This window comes from Cavia porcellus, unplaced genomic scaffold (genome assembly GCF_034190915.1).
Source record: "Cavia porcellus strain 051 isolate PalLab524CR breed Dunkin Hartley unplaced genomic scaffold, mCavPor4.1 scaffold_14, whole genome shotgun sequence".
In the NCBI taxonomy this organism is placed as follows: domain Eukaryota; kingdom Metazoa; phylum Chordata; class Mammalia; order Rodentia; family Caviidae; genus Cavia; species Cavia porcellus.
In genome coordinates, this window is record NW_026947497.1 from 75,558,915 (window position 1) to 75,572,466 (window position 13,552).

A 13,552-nucleotide genomic window follows, 5' to 3' on the forward strand; every position below is an offset into this window, starting at 1 on the left:
ACCTGATTATATATCTTGTTCCACAGGATGCAGTGCAGTGAGGTATCAGCAGCTGTAATGCTGGGAAGGAAACAATAGGAATCGGAATGAGTGCTGATGAGGTAGAGAGCATTCAAGGAGAGGTTGGACCCCACAGTCCAAAAGCTGCTGCTGTGTACCAGGCCCCATTCTAGGTGCCACCTGTTGCTTGGTTCCATAAAATAAACTGCAGCCAGTATTTCCTTTCTTTTCATTTTAGATTTAGAACCTCTCCTTTAAATTTTTTTAAATCTTTATTTGTAAATGTTTATAGTACATAATGATTGCATTCAGCAAGGGGAGTTGATACATGCATACAACACTGTTAGTTCTTTTTAGGCCCCCTAAGAATACCTTCTTTAGGAAAATCCTTTATTAACATACACACTCACATACAGACTCTTTAGTTCTCTCGGTTCTGTGTCTGTGGGCTTCACACAGGTGTACCTTTCTATGTGTGCCAGTCAGGTGTTCTTATTAAGTGGCTGTGCCCTGGGTGGCACTCCAGACTTCTGTGTTGTTCTGTGGCTAAGGCGGGTGGGGGAACCCTTGCTAGGAACAGCCAAGCTCTCCCAAGACAAACTGGTGTCTTGTTTTGTCCCTCAAGGATGGAAGCCTTCAGGCTTGGCAGCCAGCAGCAGGGCGGTGGGTTGATGATTTGTGTACAAAGTGCTGTGTGAAACACAGCAGGAAGTACAGAGGCTCCCCAAATTCCTTTCCCATATCTCCAACCAAGAGTGTCCACAGCACAAAGGAATCTGCCTTTGTTGCTCAAATATGGAGGTTTCCTAGCTTGAGTCTTGAATAGAACTGACTTGAGAATGAGGCCTGCTGGACACTGTGGTGCATGCTTCTGCTCTCAGCTACCGAGGAGGCTAGGGCAGGAGGATTGCAAGTTTGAGGCCAGCCTGGGCAACTTAGGAAGACCCTGTCTCAAAATAAGAATTTTTTAAAAACAGTTGGAGTACTCTCTGGGTTTAGTCCCTAGCACTGAAAAAAACAAACAAACAGCCAAAGGGGACTAGAGCTATGTCTCAGTGGTAGAGCACGTGCTTCACATGTGCAAGGCCCCTGGTTCAGTCACACACATGTATACACACACCAAAGAAGCTAAAGTGAAAACTAATTTTCCTTCTAGATTTTTTTTTTTTTTTTTGTCTTTTTCATTTTTTATCGGTACCGGGGATCGAACTCACGACCGCCTGCTTGCAAGGCAGGTGCTTATGCCACTGAGCTAAACCCCCAGCCCCAATTTTTTTTTTTTTTAAACAGGGCGCCTATACTGTTGTCTTGTAGGGAAGCAACTAGAAAAGATTCCTTCCAACTGCCTGTCATTAATGGTTAACTCGGAAGCCCAGTCCTGCCCACGACAGGCCCCCCTAATCAGCAGGAATTTTATGAAAGCCTACCAGACCCTAATGTTCTGATATTCTTAGGTACACTGCTCAGCTGCGCTTGTCAGAGGCAATTCTACTTGCCACATTTCAGAAGAGACCAGAGCGCGTCTGACCGCGCTAGGAAGGGCTGCGGTGCTCGGTGCTCGGTGCTCCGCGCTCGGCTGGGGAGCTCACAGCGGAAGCCGACTTTGATCTTGCTCCATTCCTCCCTCCAGGCAACCGGGAGCTAAGGCTGGGGCAAGTTCCCTCTGAGATGTTCAGGGTCAAAGTGAACACATAGAAACAGTAACTGCTTTTATCCCAAGTTTCCTGCCTCCCTCCATTTATAGGAGTGGGCAGGAACAAAACCTGTTACTTAATCAAGTTAACATACTCATTAGATGTGCAATTATACTTCTCAAAGGATTAGAATGTAATGCAATTAAGTCAGTGCTCTAATAGCTCTAAGCAGAATTTAGCACAAATGTCTTCTGCTCCCCCACTGCAAGCTCTAAACTGCCTCCAGTCTTCCCAGGGATCTGGGATCTGGCCAAGCCCTTTTCTCTGCAACAGCCTCTTTGAGGAGCCAACTAGGCCAGCCTAACCGGCTCTCAGGAGTCATGTGACATGGTGGACAGGCCCTTTCACACCTATGGTAGGCTGGGTGACCAGGCTTCCCAATGCTGTCACTGCAGCCCCTTGGACACCCAGCACATTGTTACCCTCAGGCATCTCATGCCCTCCTGCTGCACTCCCTGACCTCTGTGATTCACAAGCCACTTCTGCGCAGGGCTATGGCTCAATGTATCAGTGATCAAAAATATGGTGAATGTTTAAATGTCCACTCATATAGCGTAAAGATGACATAAAGATGGTGCATAGTTAGATCCTGCTTTTGTGTATTAAAACTGATTAGCATTCTCTATGGGGAAGTAGTATGTTGAAGAATTTTAAAATATATTATAGTAATGTAAAATGCAGAAATACTTCAATAAGTAAAACAGTGTATAAGGTATGATCAAATAAATACCCAGTGAATGTTTACATTTTAAAAATTAATTATGGTAAAACACCCGCTCAAAAAACTCCCCCCACTTTGAACATGCTCATTCCATTGTTCTTGCTACTTTCTGAAGCAGTTTTAGAAGTCCTCTCGTGTTTTTATAAGTCGTGATCAAAAATATGGTGACTGCTGCCACCAAGGGTTATTCATCGGAAAGGGAGCTCATAAAAGCTTTGCAATACATTCGCAGCCACCTTATCCTGGCACCAGGACTCTCCTGGCTCTGCCTCTAAGTCAAAATGACCATGAAAGAGTAGACATTTCTAGTGGATTTAGGAAATCTAGGCAGCCACAACTGTGCAACAGAAAAGACATGAAAGACTTGCAAGAACTGCTTCAGAAAGTGGCAAGAATGGTGGGATGAGTGTGTTTGGAGCAAGGGGAGGATTTTGAGGGGGATTAATAGCAAGGTACCTTTTATTATAATACTTTTTCCCCCACTCCTCTACCCTTTCTTCAACCCCTCCTGCCCTCTCCATTTACAAAAGCTTTGTTACCATGTTTATAATACTTTCTTTCTTTCTTTCTTTCTTTCTTTTTTTTGGTCTTTTTTCCGTTTTATCGGTACCGGGGATCGAACTCACGACTGCCTGCTTGCAAGGCAGGTGCTTATGCCGCTGAGCTAAATCCCCAGCCCCATGTTTATAATACTTTCTAAAAAAGATGTAAACACACATCCCATATTGGCTGCCCTTAGCAAAGAATAGAACGCGACTGACGTGGAGGTCTGGGCTCGTGACCCTTGGAGGCCTCTGCTGTACTGTTACTTTGTTAGTGTTGGGGCTCACTGGGGAGACCCAGGAGTGGTGGAAGGATAGGAACCTTTTGGAGGCTCAAGGAGATGCTGCTTGCCAAAGGGTCCTGTGTGCCGTACAGTATCAGCTGCTGTGAGACCCCAGAGGCCTTCCCAAATGCTGCCTGTGTTCTCAGTTAGCACAGTCCTGGGTTTCTGTGTGTGCTGCTCTCCTGCATAGTGCCTGGCGATTCCCCCACCCCTGTGCAGAGAGCTGGGAAGGAGTCGAGTCTTCTCGACCTCCAGGCTGCTGCATCTTTCCTCTCACTTTCTTCACCCCCGTACTTCCTTCCAAGACAAGCGCTCCTGGAGGCTGTGTCTATTACATATCCCTCCAAGCAGACTTGCAGTCTCCTGTCAATCTCTAAATTTCATCAAGAGAACTGGTTTACTTTTCTCATTTAAGGAATATTATTATTTATCCACTGTGCTGTTTTTGCTGCATGTAAAATGATGTGTAAGACTTGATTCTTGTCCTTGGGCATAAGTTCAGCATTTAATAAAGAAGTATAAAACAAAGATTCGGCAGACTAGGAGGGAGATGCCTAACTGGGGAGACCGGATTTGGAAACATGGACATGTGGGAATAATGGTGTGTTTATTTTCTGTGGCCGCTGTCACAAATTGCCACACACTGGAGGTCTTAGAGCAACAGAAATCTACGCTCTCGTAGTTCTGGGGGCTGCGAGGCAGAAGCCAGGGTGCTGGCAGGGGCTGTGCTCCTCGGAGGCTCTGGGTGGGACCCTCCTTGCCTCTTCCCGGCTTCTGGAAGGCTTCTGGATGACCACACATCGTGCATTCTTAACTTGGGGCTCCAGCCTTCCATTTGTCATCACATTGTGTTGTCCCTGTGTGTTTTTGTCTTCTCTGGTGTTTTCTTGGCATAGTTCCTGATGCTCTCAATGAGCTGACTTTTGGCCACCTATTTCTTTCATAGTCCACAGGTCACCCACAAGTTCCCAGACACTAGATGCTACGGGGTTACTTGGGTTCTTTCCGTGGCAGCACTTTGACCCGTCTGGGATGCCGCCTCCCCTCCCTTCCTGCTAATTCCAGCATGTTTTTCCAAGTACAGCTTTGACCTGACAGCTTTTCCCACATTTTCCAGGGCAGGACTGGGTGGCCCTTTGCACTTTCATGATGCCCCATTCTGCCCTAATTACAGCCTCCTAATCACAGGTAGTCTCCAAAAACTGGGTTGCAACGGTTGGCTTCCTTGTTAATCTTTTCCTCTTAGACTGTGAGCAACTCCAGCAGGTTCTAGATCAATCTCCTAAAAGCAGTGTACCTAAAACACTGCCCTTTAACATCTATGGGGATTTTCCATGCTTCTTTTTTCTGCCTATGTTTTGGAACTTTGAACGTATGTTCTCTTGATGGAATCACTGGGTTTCCACACCCATTGGAGGTAGACTCTGAGGCAGACCCCATCAGAGATGTCCTGTTTGCAGTTACCCCTGATGGAGGCAGAGCAGCCAGGCCTGAATGAGGTGGGCCAGAGTCGTTAGCAGGCAGCTAGGAGCATTGCTGTGGAAAAGACGCTGAGATAGGAGACTCAAACATAAAGTTGCTTTGGGTGGATTCCAATTGTAAATGCTTGAAATAACTTACTTTCAATTGCCCATAATATCTGGTATGTTAGTATTTGTAATATACAGATTTATAATTATTACATAAGAATATTGATTATTGTTATTTTTATATTAGACTATATTCTAGAATATTATTTTGTTATTTAAGGTCTTGCTTAATAAATAGTAAATAAAAGAAGAATAGTGTATCAGGGAAATGATACCATCATTCATAAAATATTGCAAATCTTTTATGAGCTAATTTGAAATATGAAGTTTGAGGTATGTTTGGTCACAATAGTTTTTAAAATCCTTAAAATACCAAAAAAAAGGAACTAAAAAAAATCATTTTTTAAAAAAAACTATTCATAAAGTGGCTGACTTTTTTTTGTTTTAAAGAGGAGAAAAAAATCCAGTAAAAACATTGATACAGAATTTCAGAACAAGATAATAGGAAATGAAGAGTCATTGAAATATTCTCACTGTTGTCTTCAAAGTACTCACTCAAATTATAAGACATAGGCAAGCAAAATTGGTTAAACAGTTTAAGCACAAACAGTTCTTTTCAATGAATTGATAGAAATTTGTAATTATTTTAGCTATCATGTATGTATATATACCCATATGTATATATTTTTCTTTTCCCTTCTTTCTCTTTTCCCCATCCCAGTTGTTCTTTCCTTAGAAAAGTTTCTTAGGTGGTTGCCTTTTAAACTAGGTTCTATGCCCAATTGTTCGTTAATTTCATTCCTCTGACCTAATTTGGAATATAAAGATATGAAGCAAATTCCCTACCCACCACCTAGTGAAAGAAACAGGCCAGCAATCCAACAGGAAAGAATCAGGGGATCATTTAGGTGAATGATGTTTTTCAGTGCTGGAACAGAACTAACTCAAGGCTTCCTGCATGTTAAACCCTTGTGCGTGCCAGGCAAGTGTTTCTACCTCAGAGCCACATCCTCAGCTAATTCCAGCAAATAATTTAGAATTCTGTCTCTCTCTGTCTCTCTCTCCCTCCCTCTCCCTCCCTCTCCCTCCCTTTCTCTCTCACACACACACACGATTTATATTTGGAAGCAGTAATTCTAAGGACAAGAACCAGCTGCCTTCCTGCCAAAGCTAATGTATGAGTGCTGAGTTCTCAGGCATAATTCAAATAATGAGTCCAATCAATCTGCAGAGCAGAAAATTGAAAACATTGCATCGGCTACTAATCTCTGTCCCACAAGCAGAAAACTACCATATAGTTTTTGATTGTATTGAATTTTGTGACTTAATGCAATGTTTTTGGGGATAATCTATAAATTCTGTTTTTAGAGAGTTGCTCTATTGATTGAATGATTTCCTCTTATTATTCTGAAATGATCACTCTTCTTCATTTTAATTTGCTTTGCTTTGTGTTTTTTTTTTTTTTCTCCCTTTCAGTTGGGTGCTTAATGTTAGGTGCCATCATTTTGTGTGACTTCTTAGGAAGTCACTTAATGGTTACTGTTTGTGACTTTAAGGAAGATGCCTTTTTTTTTTTAACATGGTAGCAAGGGTGGCAATATCAATAATAGACATCATTAATGAGTAATACGAGGTAAAGCAGAGGTGTTTTAGAGACCTGGAAATGATTCTCGAAGATTGGCTACTCTTTGGTAAATTGTTCGATTTCACAGAGTGATGTCACTTTCACCCTTTACTTTGGATCATTCTCTTACTTATGAGAAGACATGTCATCAAACAGCTTTTGTATAAAATGAAAACACCTCTTTCAATGGTACATGATGATACTTTTGTGTTATATTTCAAAACAGACTTCTGAATGGGTAACATTTTCAAAGAGAAAAGAGGATGAATGAACGGGCTGGTTACATGATCTATAACCTCAGGAACATGAGAAACTGGGCACAGATAAAATATTTACACTTATTAAGGAATGAGTAATAATTTCACAATCAGCATTCGCCCCTCAAATCACAAGGAGACAGCATAGTCTCATGAGACATGTCCTCATTATGTAGTCGAAGCTGGCCTTGAACTCACTGTGTAGCCCAGCTTGCCTTGAATTTGTGGCAATCCTCCTGCCTCAGCCTCCCAAGTGCTGGGCTACCAAGCCCAGCCAGAAGTAGGTTTTCAAGCCTCTTGTTCCTCATACTTCCTGTGCTTTCCTGTCTAAAAAGCCCTCAGAAGTTGGAATGGACACATGAAGTGTGTCCTTTGATTCCTGGATTCCTGGTAGCGTTGTTCTTCACTGCATGAACAATATCTCTGTGTTGCTAAAAATAACCAGACTCTGAGTCCAAGACTTCTGTGTTGGCATGTCATGTACCTGGTGGCCCCAGGGAGCAGGACAGCCTCATATCTAATAACAGAGTGTCATCCAGCTTGCCAAATTGGCTTCTTAATTAGTGCTTGAATAAAACCCCCTGTGATTTGCTAAACTGATTCGCCACTAATTTGCTAAACGTTGATGCTGACTTAATACTGTAGTTTCTTTATCTCAGGAAGTTAAAATACCTTTCCTCATAGGGTATGCATTGTTTTATCTGCGAGGGAAAGAAACAAAAATGAGACTAAAAGCCCTCAACTCCTCCTACGAAAAAATTACTTCTCAACGGAAATAGGATCTAAGTTTAAGTCATACCTATAAGTAGCTACAAGTTTTGTTCAACTTACTTCATTTGGCGGAGTTTCAGTTTCTGCATTTAGAATCAGAATGTGCTCATGGAGGGGGTAATCTGCCAATGGTAAGTTGTAGCAGCATATCAAAAATAGCAAATTAGGAAGCAATCTTAGCAAATATGTTCAGATGCATGATGTAAGAATTTATATCAGCGCTGTTTTCAGATATATGACCAATTCTTTTCATTTCTGTGACTGATTCTTTCTGGTTTTTGGGACATATATTAAGCCTGGACATGCACTGATTTATCTGTTTGCTCCATAAATAATTATTGACTGTCTTAATATGTGCATACATGTCCTAGACTCTGAGGACACTGTACAAAAGAGCCAAGGCTGTTGTTTTCAGAGAGCCTACATTCTAGTGAAAGAGACTGGGAATAGATACAGAAGCAAATAAGTGAACAAGACAATTAAAGATCATGAGAAGTGGTAAGAAAGCAGTAAAGAGGGGGAAAGGACAGAAAGCAGCTAAGGCAGTCGCCTGGAGGTAGGTACGTACCCTCTGAGATGCCATCTGCGGTGAGACTTAATAAACGCGATACCAACAATCTGGGCCACTGAGCCTGCCCAGGTAATGATTAGTGATTTATAGGTGCAAAAATGACACACTGAGACTGTCTCCTAAGCACAGCATCCTTTGTGACAAAATGCCGATAAGCAAGACGCTGTGAGTCAGCCTCCACTTTGTGCCCTCCGGTGGGCTTTGTCTGCTTGTTACCAACGTCTCCCATTCGCTGCCTTTCCACCAGGCCTGTCCGGCCTGGACAGGCTGCAGGTGAAGGATAAGCACCCATTTGTCACAGCTGAGCTGTGCTGGCAAAGGAGTGGTCACGTGCTTCTGCAGGCCTGCCCGGGCCAGCCAGGGCATTCCTGAGCACTGTCGTCACCTCTGCGTGGTCCTGGCTCAGAGAGCACTGACAGCAGTTTTGACCCGGGAGGCATGGGAACGCCCAAAGCTTGGATGGAAACTAGGTGAAGCTGCGGGCTGCTCCCGTATTTGAGAGTAATAATGCCTGAAATTAGCATCCCATCTTCTTGATTCTGAAGGTCATGTGGGTTTCTTCTTCTTTCTTCCTTTTTGCTTTTGGCCTTCAGATCTTTCATTACTGTAGTTTGGTTCTGGAGTAAGCTTCGTGTGTTAAAGATTTTGTCATCAGTTTGTGGCATTATAGGACATGGTGGAGCCTTTGCGAGATGGGACCTACAGGAAGGAAGCGGGTCTTCACTGGGAGACTGCCCCTCTCGCCTTGCTTCCCGGCCACCGAAGGACGAGCACTCTAACGCAGCAGAAGCTCCTGCCATGATGCTCTGTGCCACCACACACCCAAAGCAAGAGAGCCGAACAACCATGGCCTGAATGCTCGAAACATCTTCCGTCTTAGAAGACGTGTATCTCAGATGTTTTGTCACAGTGAAAGAAAGCTAACGCATCTGTTAATGCAAATTTTTGGATGACTTTGAACATTGTAAATTATTACAATGATTTTGAACATTGTAATTTATTACATCAAGAGACAAAATTTTCTAAGAATAACAAGAGTCAGTAGGTCTCTTACCTGCCCTGGATGTGATCTCATCTCATGCAGAATTGCCCCACCTCTGAAGTTACAAATTCATACGCTTGAGCCCAGGTTGTGAATCCGCGCTTGCTAACCTTCCCATGGTGTTACCCCATCACACGCTCTTCAGCTTCCTGAAAACTTCTCTTCCTGTGAGAGGTTCACAGTCTGTATCTGCCATGAGACAGACGCGGAGAGAACTGGAACCTGGGGTAGAGGGCTCTGTGTGTGTGTGTGCACATAACTTTATAGCTTTATTTGACAATCAGTGGTTAGTTCTCATGCACATTGATTATCTGTAGAGTTTTGAAAGTGGTAAAGATAGGCAGTCAGTGTAGAGTGCTTGTTTGGTAAATCTTCACTCTCAGTATCTCTTGTGTAACACTGTTAGGTGTGACATGGGATGTCCCTGGCCGCTTTGCTCCAGGTAGCTGTGTCAGGCCTGGTGTTAGTGCCCCATGTGGAGTGCTCCTCCCTGCATACAGAACATCTTGATCACCTAGACAGCCTGAGGGACACGCTTCTTGAAGTGGGCTCTGTGGTCACACTTGTGTTTATTTTTGCTTGTTTGTTTGTTTGTAGACAAGGCCTCACTTTGTAGTCCAGGCTGGCCTTGAACCCATGGCGATCCGCTTGCCTCAGCCTCCCGAGTGCTGCGAACACAGGTGTGCACCACTATGCCCAGATCCTGGGCCCACTTGTGAATGTGATGGTGCAGTTTCAGGTCAGTGCTTGCCTGATGGCAGGATGGCCCTTTTCATCCGCCTTTCTTCTGTGGGAGCCGTTCTATGTCTGTGTCTGTTATTATCTACCATTCAGTTTCAGCAGTAAAATATCACCAAGCCAAAAAATGTCCCTTCAAAAATATCAGGCCCTAATCTATGAAATCTGTACATATTTAACTTGGGAAAAGAGTCAATGCAGACATGATTAAGTTGAAATGGGAGATTGTCCTGGATTATTCAATTTGGCCATAAATGCAATTACATTTCTTTGAAACAGAAGTGCAGGGGATGAGTTCACACACACATGCACAGAGGCCCTGTAAAGATGGCAAATAGATGTGAGGACCGGAGTGATGTGGCCGCAGACAAACAAATGGTGGCAGCCACTACAAGATCAGCTCTGCCCACACCCTCATTTCTGTCAAGTGATACTGAGTTTTGGGTTTCTGATCCAGAGAACTATGAGAGAATAAATTTCTCTTGTTTTAAACCACCAGGTTTGTAGTAATTTGTTACGGCAAATTACACAGAAACTAATACAATTATTAACACAATGAAAGCCATCTCTGTCCCTCTTCCACTCATTTCTTACTCTTTGCTCAAAATTTTATAGCCTGTATATGTTGATATTTGAAGTTCTAGTTAGTTTTCACTGTTGCATAGTATTCCATTTTGGATTTTTTTTCTCATCAATAGTATTCATTACTCATGTGAACAACTTTACAAAAATGATATCATTTATTCTGCATATCCAATTACATCTAATATTAAATAGCATCCTGATACATATTTAAGTAACTTGCATTCCATGGAGAATGATACTTCTTTAAGAACATAGGGTATCTGGAAAATTAATGAACAGGCAAAACTTTTTATATATTGGAATTCTAACAACCTCTACTTACTAAAACTCTGCAGATTTTGTTTTATAGCTGGTCTTTCTGGTGATGTAATCATCACTGTTCATATCAGAAAAGCTCCCATATAATCCTGGGATCTGATACCCAGGCAGCCAACAGGAAGTGCTGCTATTTCCATTTCTTACCAGTCTACAACTCATCAAAGAGGATAGACTGACATTTTTTTCTAACATTTTAAATGAACACAGCATAAACAAATTTTTCTTTTTGTTTTTTTGAGACTGAGTCTCACTACATAATTCAGACTGGCCTTGAACTCATTGAGCCCAGGCTGGCCTCAATGTCATGGCAATCCTCCTGCCTCAACCTAATATTTATTTTGTGGGTACACACATATATGCCATACTTTTTAAATATATTTTTCTATTGATGGAAATTCAGTCTTTCAAATAGTGCTACAATAAACTTTTTTTTTTAAATCGGTACCAGGAATGGAATCCACAACTGCCTGCTTGCAAGGCAGGCGTTTATGCCGCTGAGCTAAATCCCCAGCCCCTACATTAAACAGTTCTGTTCATGTCTCTGTCTGTGCTCATGTACAGAAGTATTTCTAGAATATTTACAAGAAAAGAGAATTACTAGGCCATCCTCACTTTTACTAGATACGTACTACCAGATTGGTCTGTGAAAGTCCCAGTGTGCACCTGATCGGGTGGACTTTGGCAGTAGGACGTTTTAATATGAGGAGTGATGCTTACTTAAAGGTGCAGAGCCGGATGTAGTGCACATGGCTGTAATGTGCACTTGAAAGACTGAGGCAGGAGAGTCTCTGCAAGTTCAAGGCCAACTTGGGCCACACAGTGAGTTCAAGATTAGGCTGAATTATGGCATGAGACCCTGTCTCAAAAAACAAAAACAAACAAAAAAAAATGGACAGATACAGGAGATAGTAGAGTGGGAATTAAGTCTTTTGGGAAAAGCAAATCTTAATCACTTTAGATTTTTTTTGTTTGTCTCAGAGCCATTCTGGAATGTCTTCCCCAGAAACTGATAAATTCCCCCAGGTGGCTGCAGGGTGTCTTGGTTGAGTGTACTGGCTGGGCTGCCTGCGAAGGAGCCAGGAGAGCCCAGCAAGAGGCACGTGCTGGGCAGTGGCTCTGGGCCTCCTCCCCTCCGAGATAATCAGAGGCTCCTCCAGCGCTGCGGCCCCCACAGGCTGAGGGATGTGGGGACACCTGTCCGGCCACGCGCAGTCAAGGTGCGGCCCCGGCTGCTCAAGTCTTCCTCTACCCGGGGCCCCCAGAGCATCATCCCGCAGTTCAATGAGCTGCTGCTCCACTGGGTCTGAAGATGCAGACAAGTTGCCTTCAAGTTGCTTCTCTTATATTTTAATTATAATTAACACATGGGGGATGAAGAACACATAGGGGGATACAATGAAATATTTTTAATGCATTTGTAGAACATAATATGTAATACAAGTAAAACATTTTTATCTCCATGGAAAAGTACATCAAAATAATATATATCATTTTGGCATAATGCATACATTGACAAGGTTTAGAAGAAGAAGCAAAATAAAGCAAAGAGTTGCTCTTATCAGTTTAAGGTTTATTTTCCCTAAAAAGGAACAAGTACTCCCTCCTTCTCAACAAAATTCTACTTTATTGCTGCTGCACAAAACCCTAACACTGTGAGTGGAACAATCCTTAGAGAGCTGTTGGAGTTGGGGGCTCACTAGGGGGCTCAAGACCAGAGCTGAATCTTATCCCATTGACTCACACCACACTATTCCTTGGCATTTCTTTCTTGTTATGTGTTTATTTGTTTTGAGATAAGGTCTCGGTATATAACCCAGGCTGGCTTTGAACTCATGGTGATCTTCCTGCCTCAGCCTCCTGAGTGATGGGATTACTGTCATAAGCTGCCAAACTAGTCTCCATGGTGTTTCTAATTTGTTCCCATCACCTGGTCTATTGGAAAATATTGGATAACTCTTAAATCTGTTTCAATGCCATAAATAACTAAAACAATTGATCTTAACATGGAACTTGACCATATTTAACATATATTGCATTTTTTCATAGTTGTCATACTCATAAAAGTGAAAATGACTTCTTTTAGGAGGAGTCAGTTATAAAATAAAACAATATGCAGACACTCTTGAAAGTAAAATTATTTGATATATCCCTTTATGTCTTCTAGAAGTTTACAGAGGAAGTTGTTGGTTATACAGATTGCTTTTTATTTTTAAAATTTTTTTATTTTAAAGAGAATAAAATCAAGCAAAATAAAACAGAATAAAGCCAATCAAAACAAAACAGTGTAAGTGATACAGGACTTGAAAACAGGGTAATAGGAAATCAACAATGGCTACCATAATACCTCTTGTTGTCTTCAAAATAGCTGCCCATACCATTAGATGTAGGAAAATCAAATAAAACAGAACAGAATAGAACCAATAAAAACACAATACAGGACTTCAAAACAAGATTATAGTAAATCTACAACAGCTACCCATAATATATCTTGTAATCTTTGAAATGCTATCAGGTATAATAAAATAAATAAGACAAAACAGAAAAATAAAAAACCAAACCAAACAATGAAAATTATACAGGACTTTAAAACAAGATAACAGGGAATTAACAATGGCTACCACCTTGAGAAGGAGATCCCCATTAACAATATGCCACACTGCATATTGTTATCCTCTAAACAGATGATCAGATTACCGGCTTTAGGCCTGCAGAGTCAGTGAACCCTGAACACTACAAGCATTAGGCTGTATTTCACTTCGGTAGTATCATTTCAGCCTGAGTTTCTCCGGATCAGCTGGTCACTCACTGGGGTGGGGGGCGAATCTTGGCTCTTCTTGTCTCCAAACCCACACACTGGGAGGGACTGGTGTCTCATT